The sequence below is a fragment of the Camelus dromedarius genome, chromosome 26, assembly GCF_036321535.1.
Source record: "Camelus dromedarius isolate mCamDro1 chromosome 26, mCamDro1.pat, whole genome shotgun sequence".
NCBI classification, from domain to species: domain Eukaryota; kingdom Metazoa; phylum Chordata; class Mammalia; order Artiodactyla; family Camelidae; genus Camelus; species Camelus dromedarius.
In genome coordinates this window covers 26,526,372-26,543,506 of record NC_087461.1, presented here as the reverse complement: position 1 = coordinate 26,543,506, position 17,135 = coordinate 26,526,372, and the positions used below count along the sequence as shown (strand labels likewise).

At 42.0% G+C, this 17,135-nt stretch overlaps 1 protein-coding gene across 1 annotated transcript in view; it reads right to left on the bottom strand.

The window, feature by feature from the left end:
• Nucleotides 1-4,893: 4,893 nt before the first annotated feature.
• Nucleotides 4,894-17,135, bottom strand: part of LOC135319413 (uncharacterized) — a 93,210-nt gene continuing 80,968 nt past the window's right edge. The window contains exons 10-12 of the mRNA XM_064479555.1: nt 13,329-13,453; nt 8,302-8,920; nt 4,894-7,470 (exon numbers count right to left, since the gene is read on the bottom strand). The gene's annotated coding sequence lies outside the window, so the exon portion shown is untranslated. The remainder of the gene's footprint in view (nt 7,471-8,301; nt 8,921-13,328; nt 13,454-17,135) is intronic.

Genomic DNA, 17,135 nt, shown 5'->3' with positions numbered 1-17,135 from the left:
CTCTGGGGTCTTGACTCTGACTTGCCATGAATTTGGCATTCTCATAATGTTATTTCTCTTATAATACGTCTAATCAATAATTTTTGTGTGATGGTTATGTGTGCGTAAGGGTCCTGAAGAAACTTGTAGATGGAAGTGTGGGCATCAGTGGTACCAGAAGGGCTGGTGGCCCTGGGGGCTACCCGAGCTCCACACCATCTGTTACCAGCAGTCTTTCAGATTGCATCTTATTCCAGAGATCACCGGGGCTCGCATCTCTCACTACGTGTCTTGAGAGAATATTTGTTCAGAGTGGAGGGGACGGGGTGCTTCCAATTCTGGGTTCTGGGGTTCCCTGTTGAAAGGTGGCACTGGCACAAATCCTTTATTCATGGAGTAATGAAGCCCCCCAGTCTCATGGCTAATTGGGCCTCCCTGTCCTTCTTCATGTGAGGAGACGGAGGGCTTGGGTTAGGCCCCCAAACCTGTTTTTGGTGAGCTTTCAGCCCTATCACAATACCTGGGTTGTCCCGTTTCAGTCACATGACTTTTATTTTTGCAGGTAGGTGTGAATCCTGGACAGTGCCTGGGACTTCCAGGTTTCCCCTACAGTAGGGACACTGAAGAACGTTCACCCCGTAAGGTGTGTTCGGGGGCCTCGAGGACAAGTAGGGACCCACAGACAGATGTCTGGATGGGTGGCGATCAGGCCAGAGTCTTGGAAGAGCAGAGATTCCATTACTGTTGTAACAGTGAACATGAGGGAGGAATTCGGGAAGGACGGATGCAACTGAGATTAAAAACATTATATGGTTTTTATTGTTAGCAGTAGTGGTTTTTAACCCTTAGTCCCAGTCCCCCCTTTTTATAATAAATATTTTCTAACTTTTCTTTTTTGGTGCCCGTAAGTGAACATCATAGAAAATGTAACCTAACTATAAATATGTTAAACAAATATGTAGATGGCAAGATGGAGCACCTAAATTCTTATATTATGGGGTATTTTATATTTATGCTAATTGGTGACCTCTCAGGACAAAAGGCACATACAAAGGGAGTCACTTCTAATAAACTGTTTTTCCAAGCCTTACCTAACTGGGAAACAAGTGGCTTCAGAAAGTTAGAGGACCTCCCAGGTCCCCGGGGAAATCTCCTTGTCAGAGTTACACTTGCTGATGGTGTCCTGTGCCAAGTGCAAGCAGATGCGGTTCGGAAGCTGCCCGGGGGCTGACTCCGGGGATTCCTTCTCCGTCGCAGCTGTGAGGGAGCCTTGCCTTTCCTGACCACAACCACAGAGGCGATTTTGAATCTCTGAAAACTGCCATACCAGTGTATATCACAACCCTCACAAGATATGTTGAATAAAGTATAAAACTTTAAGCGCCTCCTTTAGGATAGAAATAGGGTATAAAATAAATCATGAATTAAAAAATTCTAGTGCCCGAATAAGTGCTACATTACACTGGCTGCATCATAAGGTTAGACAACTTCATTACCGCTTTTCATACCACATCTTGTAGTTAGATTTTATTTATCTTTGTTTTCCTAAAGAAAAAAAAATCATTTGATGAGTTCTTGTGTCAGAGGTGACGAGCAGAGAGCAAGTGTAAAACCGGGAATCGTGATGCTGGTCAGTCTCAGACCAGCTCCGTCACTGCACAGATCATCTTTACTCATTTTACTGCACTTTTTGGAATCACCTTCTCACTTGGAAAAACCCCTGTGTCAGTTGGATTTGTTAGTAAAATAATTCTTTTTCTTACCTAGAGCATCAGTGATGTTTTCAAGATGATAAAAAAAAATTTGCCCATGGCATTTAAACAGTTGCTTGTTCTCGTAATTCATGGCTCACGGTCTCGTATTTGTCACAATTGGAGAACTGTGTTTTCTTTGTGCAAATTCTCATTGCTTTGGTGACGCAGGGACACGTGTCCTTACTGGATGGAGTATGATAGTAGTTGTTTGCATTCTCTCCCTAAATCTGGAGTCCTGTGTTATGTTTCCTGTTAACTTAAAAAATAGGAATATTGTTATTTACCTAAATAGCTAACCTCACACCAGTGATGCATATCAAATTGGTCCAACTAGGAATTCCAATATTAAATGAGACAGTAATTTCACAACCCACTGTTCCAAAATTTTGGATTGGTGGTTCAATTATACCAGGGACATTAGCTGTTTTAATTGAATCAATCATTGCTTCCTTCAATAAAAGTTTCCATTCCTTCTGCTCTGTTGGTTTATTGTTCTTCAGTGTTTCATTTGCTTTCTTTCCCAAAAATATATGATTCTTGCTTTTGTCATTGAAAATCATTGCTTGTTTTGCTACCTCATGCTGGAGAGGAAGCCTTGTGATTGTTTTATAGTCACTGGTTTCATGGTTGTATGAATGCTTAATGCCACCTTGCAGGGGTGTGTAGACCTAAAGAAGTGTGTACATAAAAGGCTTAGTCTACACTGAGTGCAGGGTTAGTGTTAGCAGCTCACCTCATAAGTATCATAATTAATCCATTACAATCATCCTCTATTAATCAGTGTTATCCTTCTAACGTCTCCAGGAGAGGAAATGTAGTATTCTAAATGCAAATCTTTCCCAAACTTTTAGTGAATTCAACACCTTTAAACTTTGCTGTCAATAGGACTGTGTGCCTGGTATCCCTACTTCTGCTCCTCCTGACCCAGGGCTCGGTCTCCACGACTGATGATCCACGAGACACTGGATTCTTGATCCCATGGCTCTGTGCGTTCTGGGACATCTGGGGACTTCAGCACTGTTTTAGGTGCTTTGGGTCCCAGCTCTTCATAGCATTGCTGAGATGGGATCTGTGTGTTCACCCTCATTCTTGAGTGTACGGTGCATTTTTTCTAGAACCAACACACGCCACCGTGGCAGCACTGCTTTGACCACGAGCTGGGGCAGCGAGTGCTTGTCAATTCTTGGGTTTAAAATTTTCTGTTCTAATTTCTAAACTGGGGTATATTGACAGATACACTCCATGTAAACAGAAGCTCTGTGGGGTTTTCAGCAACTTCTAAGAGCATAAATATTCCTCAAGCAGCTAATCTTCCTCCCAACAAGTGAGAAGCAATCCGGCAAGCCCTGGGGGCCTGTGGCGGCCAAGCTGTGCAGCCCAGGCTGCTCACTGAGGAGCAAGGAGAAAATCTTAAAAGCCCACTTCCATGTTGTCTTTAACAGAATCTCAGAACTGAACGTTTTAATATCTAAAGAGGGGTGACTTTTTTAAAATAAATTTTTTCTTTTTCTTTTTCAGTTTTATTAGGTAGAATTATTACAGTTCAACTCCACATATACATATTGCATATAAATACATGTATAGTGTATACTGCATTTTTTAGTTTACATATATGTACTAATTATTGTTTCTAAGAACAGATTAGAGCTTTAGATTTTTAAACTTACAGTTACCAGAGGAATAAAGACAACTACAAAAGAATAATAAACAGAATATGGAATCCAATCACAAAGGACTGTCAGATGTGCTTACACATATTCAAGAAATCAAAATAATAATTGGTTCATTTGTGGTCTTATTATTATTGCTATTAATTTTAGAGTCCTCATAAATGAAGTCATATGGCATATTTCTTTCTCTTTCCACCCCACTTCACTTAGAATGACAGTCTTCAGGTCCATCCATGTTGCTGCAAATTGCATCTTTTATGGCTGAGTAGTATTCCATTGTATATATGTATCACATCGTCTTTATCCAGTCATCTGCTGATGGACATTTGTGTTATTTCCATGTTCCTTGTTCTATGTCCCTTCTGGCAACAATTACTGATTTTAAATATTTTCCACCTTAAAATACTTCCTGAAGGAGATGTGGTAACAGGAATCAAAAACAGTTACAGCACAGGGTTGTGTATGATGGGCCCTGGGGGCTTGGTAGAAAGGTTGGCAGAAAGGATTTCAGATTCTGATCAAGTGATTCCTCCTCTTGTAGCCCTGCTGACCACCTCTCTCATGGCCTGCCCTACAAGTCTGACCAGTCCCTTCTGTGAATCCTACTGTATTGTGCACAAATTTTGTCCAATTGGTGTCATCCAGCAGGTATCTTAGGTGAGGCACCTAAGCTCCTGTGTTGGTTTCTTCCATTAGCCCTTAACTTCCTTGGGAGCCAGGACTGTCTCATTGCCCCAAGTATCCCTAATGCCTAGTGAGATGCCTGATACAGGTGGTACTTAACAAGCACATGGGTCAAATGGAAAAACCTGATCAAAGGAAAGACCCTCATTTTTCAGATATGCCTACTTGCATACATAGGGTAAAATGACATGTCTTCTGGGATTTGCTGTCAAATACTTCAACAAAGGACAAATAAGAGAAAAAAGGTCTGAATAAAGGAAATATGGAAAAGTTTGTGAATTCCTTAATCTGGGTGATGGGCTTATTGTACTACACTTATTGATGTATACTTAAGTTATTTTATAATTTTACTATCATTAGCTGAATAGCAAGTATTAATAGGTATTAATTGAAATCCTTAGAACTGACCAAACTTAACCCACACAGAAAACTTAATGTCCTAGTAGTCTGTCTTACAGAAATCTTTTCCCACAAAGACAGGAAAAAATGGAAAGACAGATCCGTGCAGTATTTCCACATTGTCAAAAGACCAAAGGCCAACACAAAAGAAGAGATTGTAAAAAGAGATAAAGAGGCTGAAATCAATGTCCTGAAACCCTAGCTAAGAATTCTAAATGGCCCAACTTAACTAACCTCAGCACTGCCACATCAAGAATGGGGCAAATAGCACCTAGTGGATTTTTTTTTAATAAATAAATAATGATCCAGTTCCTACCACAGGCAATTATGATAAGACGGAGTATAAGTTCTAACACCAAATAGTGTACAAATCATAATCTCTACTTGATTCAAAGTGCTTCTTCTATAAAATTTGAATCTATTTTTCTTAAGACAGACTTGTGGCATATGACCCAGAGATAAAATTTTCTCCTCGCTTGTATTAAAAAAGTTCACCAATGTGAGAGTTTATTACATGAACTATTGCTTTTTGGGAAACGCATGTGCCTTGTCACTCTCTTTCATAAGATTTCCTGTGGAAAATTCAACCCCTCATTTAGGAAAAGGCTGAGCAAAATATCTGATGGAAAACCTTCATACACTTCAACACAAGAAAATGAAAATGACTGTGAGCAGCCCATGAAGCCGGCAGACACACACAGAGCACAGCTGTGTTCCAGCATCGACTTTCTGTAACCAGCAGGGAAAATATTCATTTCAAGAAATAGACATAAACACTTTTCAGGACCTGAGCACACAACTTCCCTTTCAGGGATTAGTGGGCTTTCACTTAATTCTATGAGAAATGTTTAAAACAACAGAACAACAGCTGAGATATGGTTTAAAGTAACTTTTATGTCTTAGTGAAAATAAAGCCAGCTGATAACAGTTATCATTTTTACTTTATTTGATCTCACTCTCTTACTTTACCTCCCCAACCTCCTCCACAAAATGATGGTGAACGTCCTCTCCTGGATCAGAAGGCTAAGTAGAAAGTACCAATCACATGGAGGTGTGCTTTGTTGTTTTATTTTTCAAAAGAAACATGTTTCATTCATGTGGTATAATAATTAAGATCAAGAAACAAACTCTATTCAATAAATGGTAGCCAACACATGTCATCATAGCTGCTCATCAGGTTTGGCCCCACACTACACAATTTTACATGGACATGTGCCATGTGTTGTCATGGGACACGGTGAGTGGGGACAGGGCCTCTGCTCTCACAGGGCACACAGACTGGCGGGGGAGGCGGTGTTCAATCATTGCCCTTTTTTTATTTCATGTACTTACAATTTATGGGAAATTCTATTTAAAAAGAACAAAATGAGTCAATGAAAGTGAAAAATACAAGGACAGTATTTAGGCTGAGGGAAGACAGGGAACCTCTTTGAAGAGCTGACACTCCACTGAGACCAAAAGGACAACTCCGGTGCTGCAGGTGAAGGGCAGGGGCACACTGATAAAGGGCTGATATCCAGAATACACCAAAATCTCTTTAAACTCAACAAGAAGGATGAACAACCTGATTAAAAAATGAGCAAAATGCCTGAACACACACCTCATCCAAGAAGAAATCTAGATGCCAAAGAAGTCTATGGAAAGATGCTCCACAGCATCTGTCATCAAGGGGATGCAGACTGAAACAGCGAGGTACCACTGCACACCTGTCAGAACTGCCAAAACGCAGAACACTGACAGCACCGAATGCTGGTGAAGATGTGGAGCGTCAGGAATTCTCATGCATTGCTGGTGGGAATGTAAAAGGGCCCAGATGCTTTGGTAGGTGGTCTGGCAATTTTTTACAAAACTAAACGTACTCCTACCATACGATCCGGCAACTGTGCTCCTTGGGGTTTACTCGATGAAATGGAAACTTATGTCCACACACAAATCTGCATACAGATGTTACTAGCAGCTTTATTCATAATCACCAGAACTCAGAAGCAACTAAGCTGTCCTTCAGTAGGTGAATGGATAAACTGTGGTCCAGGCAGAAAATGGACTACTATTTGGTGCTAAAATGAAATGAGTTATCAAGGCATGGAAAGACATGGAGGAACCTTAAATGCTTATTACTAAGTGAAAGAAGCCAATCTGGGAAGGTTCCGCAACTGTCTGATTCCAACTGTATGGTGTTCTGGGAAAGGGAAAACCACAGAGACTAAAAGATCAGTGGCTGTCAGAGGCTAGAGGGGAAGGAGCAATGAATGAGGTGCAGCACGGAGCATTTTAAGGTCACTAAGACAGACTACTCTGTATGATGCTGTGACGGTGGATACATGACATTGCACATCTGTCCAAACCCACAGAGTGCACACCACCAAGTGTAAATCCTAGTGTCAAGTCTGGGCTCTGGGTGATGATGACGTGTCAGTGTAGGTTCACCCATTGTCGCAAATGCACGCTCTGGTGCAGGCGTCAATAGTGAGGGGGCTGTGGGGACAAACTGCAGTTCACACACCCAATCCGGCCCCAGCCACTGCTGTGAATAAAGCTCTGTGGCTGTGTGGATTGTCCGGCTGCTCTGGCGTCTGAACAGCAGAGCTGAGCAGCTGCACCAGAGATCAGGAGGTTTGCAGTCCCTGAAATAGTTATTCCCAAGCCCTTGACAGAAAAAGTCTGCAGAGCCCTGTTCTGCACGAATCAGAATTCACCCTGATGAGACAGGACAGCAGGGCCCAAACCAGGCATGGTTAATGGGACTGAAGCAATGTTTTAGTTCCAACACCTTTGCTGAAGTCCTGCAGGTCCAGCGACAAACTGTAGCCAGGAAGCGTCTGCAGAAGGAGTCGGTAGCAGGCCTTCCCGCCAGGCTCCGGGATGCCGGGGGCCGCGCGCTGCACGGGGGCCACCCGCTTGAAGAAGGCGGACTTGCGGTAGAAGCCGATCAACTCATAGAGCTCGGAGACGATGCTGCACTGCTGAATTCTCTCCTCGGAACGCTGAAGCACAGGGAGAAAAGGAACAAGCATCTGAACGAAACATGTAAGTGAAAATAGATACGTAAAAATGGTTTTCCCATAAAACAGAGACTCGATGACACAGGAAGGAAGACGAAGGCTGTCTTTGTGCACTGACGGGACCGGATGCAGAAACGCAGGGAAGCAGCGCTGTGCAGACTCTCCAGACCCCCTCTGGGCCCCACCTCTCCACGTTCATCCTGTCCTTTTTCTAGAAAGGCCCATATTCCCTGAAACAGAAGAATCTGCTACCTAAACATGAGACACAGAGAAGGGAAAGAGGAAAAGGAAGGGAAAGTAAAGGAACAACAGTTCATCTAGACCCTAGGGTTTGGGCGGGACTTTCACCAAACACACAACCTCTCAAAGCACAGAGCACACAGTGAGAGGCTGACAGAGTGACTGCGACTTCTGCTCCTTAAGCACCAGCTACCTGCCAGCACACGCTGCGCCCTTTACTGAATCATTACAATCATCTCAGAAACTATTACTACCTCGGCTCACAGGCAAGGAAATCTGAACCTCGGGGAGGAATTATTATCATCCTGGACAAAGTCCCACGACCCAGAAGTGTCAGAGCCTCCGCAGACCCTGGACTAAAATGCCCCTCATCACCACGGGCCCTGAGCCTCAGGCTGAGGCCACGTCAGTTCTGCACAGGCCCAGAGCACGAGTCTGTGGGACAGGGAATGATCCCACTCGAAGTGCCAGGCCAAGACCCTCAGGAACCTATGAAATGAAACCAAATCCCCAAACTCATTTCCAACCCACTGCCCTGTCCGGGAGGACTGCTCGGCACATCTGTGCTGTCACCTGTGCACAGGCTGTGCAAGGGGCCCAGACAGTGATGTGACGTCCCAGTGGAAGTGGCTCGGAGACCGCTTCATCACAGGACAGACTCTCCCGGCTTCCAACGTTAACTCTCCATTCCATTTCCAACTGGAAAGTAAGTTGAGACTTCTTTTCCTCTCCTAGAAACAAAGATAGTGGTAACATCAGCAGGAAACTCAAGACAGAGGAAGAGTCTCCTGGCCATCTGGAAGGATAGGCCGCGGAGGGAATAGAGACAGGGATCAGAAAGACCCGAGTTCCAGTCCGAAGTCTGCATGTCACTCGCTTTGACAGTTTCCTTATTAATACAGGTGATAAAATCTAATTATGATTGTTGGGAAAACTAAATGAAATAACGTATGCCACTAGCATAGGTCTAAAATCCTCCATGAGTGTCCCAGAAATGGACGTGATCGTGGTTAGTTACTGTCTGCCAAGTCTTGGGTGCGAAGCCCACATCAGCCAGCCAGAGATGTGCCAGAGAATGCCTCAACAGCCAGCAGCCTTCTCCAACTTGGGAACTTACAGTGTCTGAAGAACAGGCAGTGGTGGATGATTTGGGATGCTCTGAAGGTAGCACTCCAGTGATGACTTTAAAAAGCTGGGGAGAAATTAGGGGACCATACAGTTCAAATACAGAAAACACATTCCATGTCTGCCCAAATTCATCTCTAGCCATGATGATTCAGAGAGGAAATACATATTCAAACGTACACCAATTTCCCACATAAGTGCATCAAAACAATTTGGAAAGAATGTAACTTTCTTCTCTAGATCACACAGTGGGGATTACAAGGTTTGTACTGAGAGCCCTACTTGTGAAACATCTGCTAACATTACTGGGTCCACTATCAGTCATCATCATTCGAAGAGAAGGATGGAAAAGAACAAAGCCAAGCTAATACGCTCCGGTCTTTTGATGGGTTATGATGTCACAGAGGATACGGACAGGTCAACAAGGAACCACTCTGCCGTGATCACGGAGCCGGGGAGCGGGATGGGCGGCAAGATGTATGACACAGCCGTAGCTGGGCCCGCGCTTCTAGGCAGGTACCCAAAGTCACCTCGACAAGGTGTCAAATGCTTGTGCCCACGTCCTCATCACCTGACAAGTATTAAAGAGAAATGAAAACCTATAAACGGCCAATATCCTCGGTGGGTACACCGTCCAAAGAGCAAAGTCACAGTTTGAAAACTGGCCATCCCGGTTCCCTGGGATTCATTCTTGGAGAACCTTAAAAACCACTCCTCTGTCCTCAAGAAGTGCTGCCTACTTGCCCTTTCTTTGGCTCAGGGATACAACACGTTCACGTGAACTTCAATGTCTGCACAGATTTGACTGTCTTTCTCCAGGTTCACTTGTCCATTCTGAAGAGGCCTGAACTAAGTCCATCCTCCATAAGATCTATTCCCCCCAGTGACAACTCATCGAGCCTGCAATTAAAAGCCAACTGAACAGGACTGTCCTCAGCTAAAAATGTCACCCACCCTTCACTGCTTTCTTAATCTCCTCTCCTGGCTAATTGCAACAGACTCACACCTCCCTCCACACAGCTCCCCTACTATGTCAGTGCATGTCCCCAAACAGAAAGTAAGGTCCATAAAAGAGGAGACAACTCCATAGTCACCTCTGAATTCCTAGCATACTGTAATGTCAATAAATAGAGCTATGATTATGGCTTCTTTCCTCTAAAACCTTGCTTGTTATTTAAATGAGACCTTGGAAGAGTAGTGTTTGGGTACAGCATCTTGATCCAGAAGACTCTGGAGGCCTTTTTCGGAATGGCTGTTCACTGATTCATTCAAAACATCTTCTCATTCCAGGAAGAGCTGTGCTTTTATGCCAGGAGTTTGTGGTCACTGTCATGCCAGAACAGCTTTAAACTAAATCCTTACTTTGGATTTGTTACTTTTCCCCTCTTCCAAAAAAATTGACTTTCCTTACTTTCTTGCCTTGAGGAATTTTTTTCTCTAGTTCACCCTTTAGTAAAGCAGGCTTCTCAGGATGGGCTTGGCCTTACATATGATCAGCCATCCAACTCCCAGTGTGAGAGGCCTGGGGCTCACCTCCTGCCCTCCTGTCAGGACAACTGAAACTCAGTTCAGGAGCCAACTGGCCCCCCAGGGCTTCTAAGTCTTGCTTACCTCCCAGAACCCCCTCTTTCTGGTTCGTCTTGGATTCTGAGGATTTCCCCTCACTTTCTTGACAATTAGCTGTGCAGCTTGAAAGATAAGGAAGGAAGGTTTTATTTCTTAATCAGCATTTTAAGGAACTTGTGTAATGAAGGTTTTCATGAGTTTCTAGAACCCTCCATTGCCGAGACAGAAAACACACCAGATATTTTCTAAATTTAGGTATCATGTGCATTTTTTCTTTGCTTTTGTTTTCTTAACTAACAGAAATTTTTTAATTAAAAAAAATAAGGCCCCAAATAAGACAGAGCCTTGAAGGGGCATACAAAATTAAAGGGCAAAGACAGAAAAATGAGAAGTACTCTACAAAGTTAATAAAATACATACACTATGGATCAGCAATTCTCAGTAATATCTAATTGAAACATGAGCATGAGGTAAAACGTCTCTCCTGTCAGGAGATGGCCAACAGAAAATAGAATTAAAATAACAAACTAAAAGTCTAAGTCTGGCGAGGTACAGAAGGCTACCAGCTAAATGTGTCTTCTTCCGGGAAAGAGGGAGGCTCACTAGCTCTTTACTATGGAGCCTGAGCCCAGGGGAGGGCGGTGAAGTGAGCCCTGTAAGTACCCAATTAGCAAAGTGAGTGATGAATAAAGAGACGTGAGCTTTGATGACAGAGATGATACTACCATTCAGTTGTCTTTAAAGTATGTCTTCATGTTCAGTGATCAATATCTCGGCATCCTTAGGGATTGAGATTATAGGAAAATGCACAGCCTGGGCCCAGACCTCCACTGTGAGCTCGTGACACTGCACTTAGATGTCTCAAGGGCACCTCCAACTCTACCTATAAAGAGCTGACTTCACGGTGCTCCTCCCATAGCCGTCCTGCCCAGGGCCCCTGGTCATGGGGGAAGGTCTCCCTGCCTCTCCCAGCTCAGGCCCATCACTCACAGATGTGCCTGGACCCCTACTTCAGGGCTAAGATTTCCTCAGTCACTGAGTCCCACCACCCACACCTGTCCTACCAGGTACTCACTGGCACTCCCTCAGCACTGAGTTTGTGCTGGGGACCACGCTGCACACTGTGCACATATTATCTCACTGGATCTCCACAACAGTCCTGGGAATTGGGTACATCACTGCTTCAATTGATTAGGTAAATTGTTTCACTTCCTTGAGTGCGTCATCCAAAGTGACACGGCTACTGAGCCACAAACCTGGGACTGAAAACTACTTGAAAACTGAACACTGCTACACCTCGCAGCCACCCTACTCTGACTCATCACATCACCTCCTGCCGAGCCTTCTAAATGTTTCCAAGCATTCTACAAGCACAAAAGTGATCTACGAGAGCACCCCACTCCTCTACTTAAAATCTGTCAATGACGGTCCACTGCCCTTAAGAGAAAGCCTCACCAGGCCTGAGCACAGCCCAACGGCCCGGCATCCTCGTTCCCTGCGCGGCCATGCCGCCTTACCCACCACGCAGCTCTACACGGGCCGTGTCCAGGACAGGGATGCTGACTCCGTACAACCCGGGGCTCGTCTCACTCGAACAATGATCACCCTCTTCAGTGGTCACCCTCTTCATTGCTGACTCTCAGAAAAATATTTTCTCAGGATGAATCTATCTTTTTCCTTACAACTTGCAGTCATTGATAATGAGCTCCCCCCAAAAGAGAGAAAACCTAATGCTCAGTCTCCTTATCTGTAAAGTGGGAATAACAAGGAAATATGTGAGGTTTTAAGAGAAATAATATTCATGTGAGGCTGAGGGACAATTCCCAACATACAGTAAGCACTTAATATGTGCTTACTTAATATTAATAAGAATAGATTCCATTCCAGGAACCTTAAATCAATGTTTTTTGGATTTGTCCAACAGACTACAGACAAAGTGTTGGACCAAACCCTTTGACCAGATCAGCACAAGCCTACTGAGAGAGGTAAGCGCTGACTCCAGTTACAGCTGCAGCCACCCAGCACTACGGGGCGGGGGCAGTTTGCTCAAACTCTTACATGTTGTTTGAGCATTTAGTTGTCGTTATTGAATAAAGACAGGTGTTCTTTAGTCAAAGCTCCTGAAACATAAATCTTCAAAGATTGATGCAAATTAGGTTTCAAGTACAACACTCTCACTAGAAATTAATTGAAAATGATAGTCTTAGATCCTCTGTACATCAAAAGGGCATGTTCTTAATGCATCTGACTATATACACTGAAAGGATTGTTTAAAAGAAATTAAGATGAAGCCATCCTGAATAAGCTCTCCGTATCATCTGCACTGTGCCTCACCCAAGGGTCTCATTTCTCACTTCCACATAGGTGTTCAGGAAGCTTAACCTGGGTCTTGGTTTCTTATAACACGGGGGTGGGAAGAGTTGTGGATAGATTTATGTAGCAAATATAAACCTAGTGTATTTGCTGTGTAGGAATCCTAGAAATAAACAAATGGATATATACTCCCACCCTTAAGAAGCTCAGACTTTCCATTTACAACAGCATTAAAAATAAAATGAGAGATACATTTAACAAAAATTTACAAGATTTGTACATTGAGCATTTTGAAGTATCACTGAAAAAGAATTTAAAAGATTTACATATATGGAAGACATCCCATATTCATGGAATTGTAGACAATATTGTTAAAAATGTTAAGACTCCCCAATGTGATCTACAAATTCAATGGAATCACTATCAAAATTCCAGCTGACTTCTTTGCAAAAATTGAAAAACTGATCCCAAAATTCATATGGAAGTACAAGGGACCCAGGACAGCCAAAACAATCTTGAAAAAGACGAGCAAAGTTGGAGGACTCACTTTAAATCTATGAGACACAATAAAAAATCCAGGGGGGGGGGAAACTTACGTTTACAGTCAGTTTTCCACAAGGGTGCCAACAACACTCCATTGAAAGAATAGTCTATTCAACGAATGGTGCAGGGACACCTGGGTATCTGCAGGCAAAGGAATGAATCTGGAATCTGGATCCCCCTATTGTATATAACGAATAAAATTTAATTCAAAATCGATCACAGACAGAAATGTAAAAATTAAGCCTATAAACTTTCTAAAAGAAGACATAGTATAAATCTTTGTGGTCCTAGGATAGGCTATGGTTTCCTAGATACAATACCAAGAGCACAAGTGATAAGAAAAAAACAGATAAACTGGACTTCATCAAAATTAAAACCTTTTTGTTACAAAGGACAACATCAAGAAAGTGAAATGAAAGTGGAAGGGGGTAGCTCAAGTGATAGAGTGCATGCTTGGCAAAAAATAAATAAATAAATCTAATTACCTCTCCTATAAAGAAATTGTTTTAATGTTTAAAAAAAGCAAAGTGAAACAACAATCTGCAGAATAGGAGAAAAATTTTTCAAAGCTTGTATCTAATAAGAGACTAGTATCCAGGATATATAACAAATGCTTACAACTGAACAATACAAAGAAAATCGACCCAATTTTTTAAATTTTCCAAGGATTTAAATAGATACACAAATGGCCAATAAGCATGTGAAAAGATGCTCAGCATCATTAGCTAAATCAAAATCAAAATGAGATCTCATTTTACACCCACTAGGATGGTTATAATCAAAACATGGACAATAACAAGTGTTGGTCAGGAGGCAGAGATACCTCATTTGTGGCCAGTGGAAAGGGACAATGGTGTAGCTTCTTTGGAGAAGTCTGGTGTTTCCTCAAAAAGTTAGAGTTATATGGCTCAGCAATTTCACTCCTACATGTAGAGTCATCCCTTAGTATCCTCGGGGGGTTGGTTTCAGGAACCCCTCATCCTGGATTCCATAATCCAAGGAAGTTCGAGTCCCTTTACAATCAGCCATCTGGATCCATGAAGTGGAAACTACAGATATGGTGGGCCAACTGTACAGCCAACAGAATGAAAACATATTCTCACAAAAACTTGCACATCAATATTCATGGCAGTATCATTCAGAGTAGCCAAAGTTACAAACAATATCCATCCATCAATGAAAGGATAAACAAAATTACCAAGAATAGTCCCACAAACTTTTGGTCATTGAATCTTTGACAAAGGAGGTGAGAACATACAATGGAGTAAAGACAGCCTCTTCAGCAAATAGTGCAGGGAAAACTGGACAGCTGCATGTAAATCAATGAAGTTAGACTACTCCCTCACAGCACACACAAAAATAAATTCAAAATGCCTTAAAGACTTAAACATGTAGACAAGACACTATAAACCTCTTAGAAGAAAACGTAGGCAAAACATCTGACATACATCTCAGCAACGTTCTCCTAGAGCAGTCTACTCAAGCAATAGAAATACAAGCAAAAATATACAAATGGGATCTAATTAAACTTACAAGCTTTTGCACAGCAAAGGAAACAATAAGCAAAACAAAAAGACAACCTATGGAATGGGAGAAAATATTTGCAATAAATGAGACTGACAAGGGCTTAATTCCCAGAATATATAAACATCTTTTACACTTGATAAGAAAGAAAAACAAATAATTCAATCCAAAAATGGGCAGAAGACCTAAAGAAACATTTCTTGAATGAAAACATACAAATGGCCAATAGGCACATGAAACAATGCTCAATATCATTATCAGAGAAATGCAAATCAAAACTACAATCAAGCATCACCTCACACCAGTCAGAATAGCCATCATTCAGAAGTTCACAAACAATAAATGCTGGAGAGGCTGTGGAGAAACGGGAACCCTCCTACACTGTGGTCGAAATGCAGTTTGGTGGAGTCATTGTGGAAAACAGTATGAAGACTCTTCAAAAGACAAAAAACTGACTTCACATATGACCCAGCAATCCCACTCCTGGGCATATATCCAGAAGGAACCCTAATTCAAAAAGACACCTGCGCCCAAATGTTCATAGCAGCACTATTTACAATAGCAAGACATGGAAACAACCTAAATGTCCACTGACAGATGACTGGATAAAGAGGTTGTATTATATTTATACAATAGACTACTACCCATCCATAAAAAAATAATAAAATAATGCCATTTGCAGCAACATGAATGGACCTGGAGAATGTAATTCTAAGAGAAGTAAGCCAGAAAGAGAAAGAAAAATACCATATGAGATCGCTCATATGTGGAATCTAAAACAAACAAACAAACAAACAAACAAAAGACAAACTTATCTACAGAACAGAAACAGACACAGAGACATAGAAAGCAAACTATGGTTACCAGAGAGGAGAGGGTGTGGGAAGGGATAAATTGGGAGTTCAAGATTTGCAGATACTGACTATGTACAGAATAGACAGCAACTTTATGCTGTATAGCACAGGGAAATATATTTAATATCTCATAGTAACTTATGTTGGAAAAGAATATGAAAATGAATACATGTATGCTCCTATATAACTGAAATGTTGTGCTGTACACAAGAAACTGATGCAACATTATAAACTGACTAGACTTCAATGAAAATATTTTTAAATAGACCAAAAACAAAAAAAAGAAAAAGGATATTATTGAGCGAAAAGAATAAATTACTGATGTGAAGGAAAAGCCCAGCTGGGCTAACGAGCTAAGTCACAAATCTAAGTGTGATAAGTGTCAGTTTACTGATCTAAGTTCTGCTGGGCTAACTCATAAATCTGAAGTTTAGTGTCAGTTTACTGGGCTAACAAGCTAACTCGTAAATCCAAGCTCAACAAGTGTCAGTAACGTGATCTGTTCCTAATTGATAAGCTCCAGTGTACTGATTCCTTGCTTTTTGTTGTTTGAGCCTTGTTGGCTAATAGCCCATACTTGTAATTAACCCTATAAAACCTCATGTGCACGTCTTGGGGGTGCTCAGAGCTTCAGAGCAGAAGCCCCTCTGAGCCCGCCGGTGTAATAAATCTGAGTACTCCAACCCTCCGAGTGGTGCTTGTTTCTTGGCTGGCCTGTCATTTCCGTAACACTGATTCAGGCTACAACCTGGATGAACCTTGAAACAGTATACTAAAATAAGCCAGACACAAAAGGGCAAATACTGCACTTTTAGGTGAAGTGTATCTAAGTGTTCATTGTACTACCCCTGTAAATTTTCCGGAGGTTTGAACTCTATCAAAATAAAAATAAAGTGTATTATTCATTAAAAATACATAAAACGATTCCTCACAGGAGGGCTTTAAATATTAAATGCAGAAATGCATATAAAGCTCCTGGAACAACACTTTGCATGTCCACAGTCACTGCTGTCACTGCCACTCAGAGGGTGGTGCCAGCGCTGATGAGAGCTGCTTCCACTCACTCCCATGCAGACAGGAGTGAGGGCCTGGGCTCTGACAGGCAGGGTGAGCGTGAACCTGGGTCACACACAGCCACGCCCCAGACTCTGCATTACCCAACTTTCTTATACAAACTGCTACATGTAACGTAAACACGCTAGAGGGATGTATCTTACAACAGAGGGAATACAGCCAATGTTTTACAATAACTATAAATGGAGCATCTATTGTACACCTGAAACATATCATATTGTAAATCAGCTATACCTTTATAAAAATAATTTAAAAATGTTATCACTTTAATATTCAATTTGGTTTTTAAATAACTACTAAACAGCTTAGAATGTATAAAAGCATTTAAGTGTGATGTTTGTTTACATATTTATTTACTTTCAGCCTCCTGCTAAAAGAGAAATTAAACAATTTTTAAAACACAGCTTA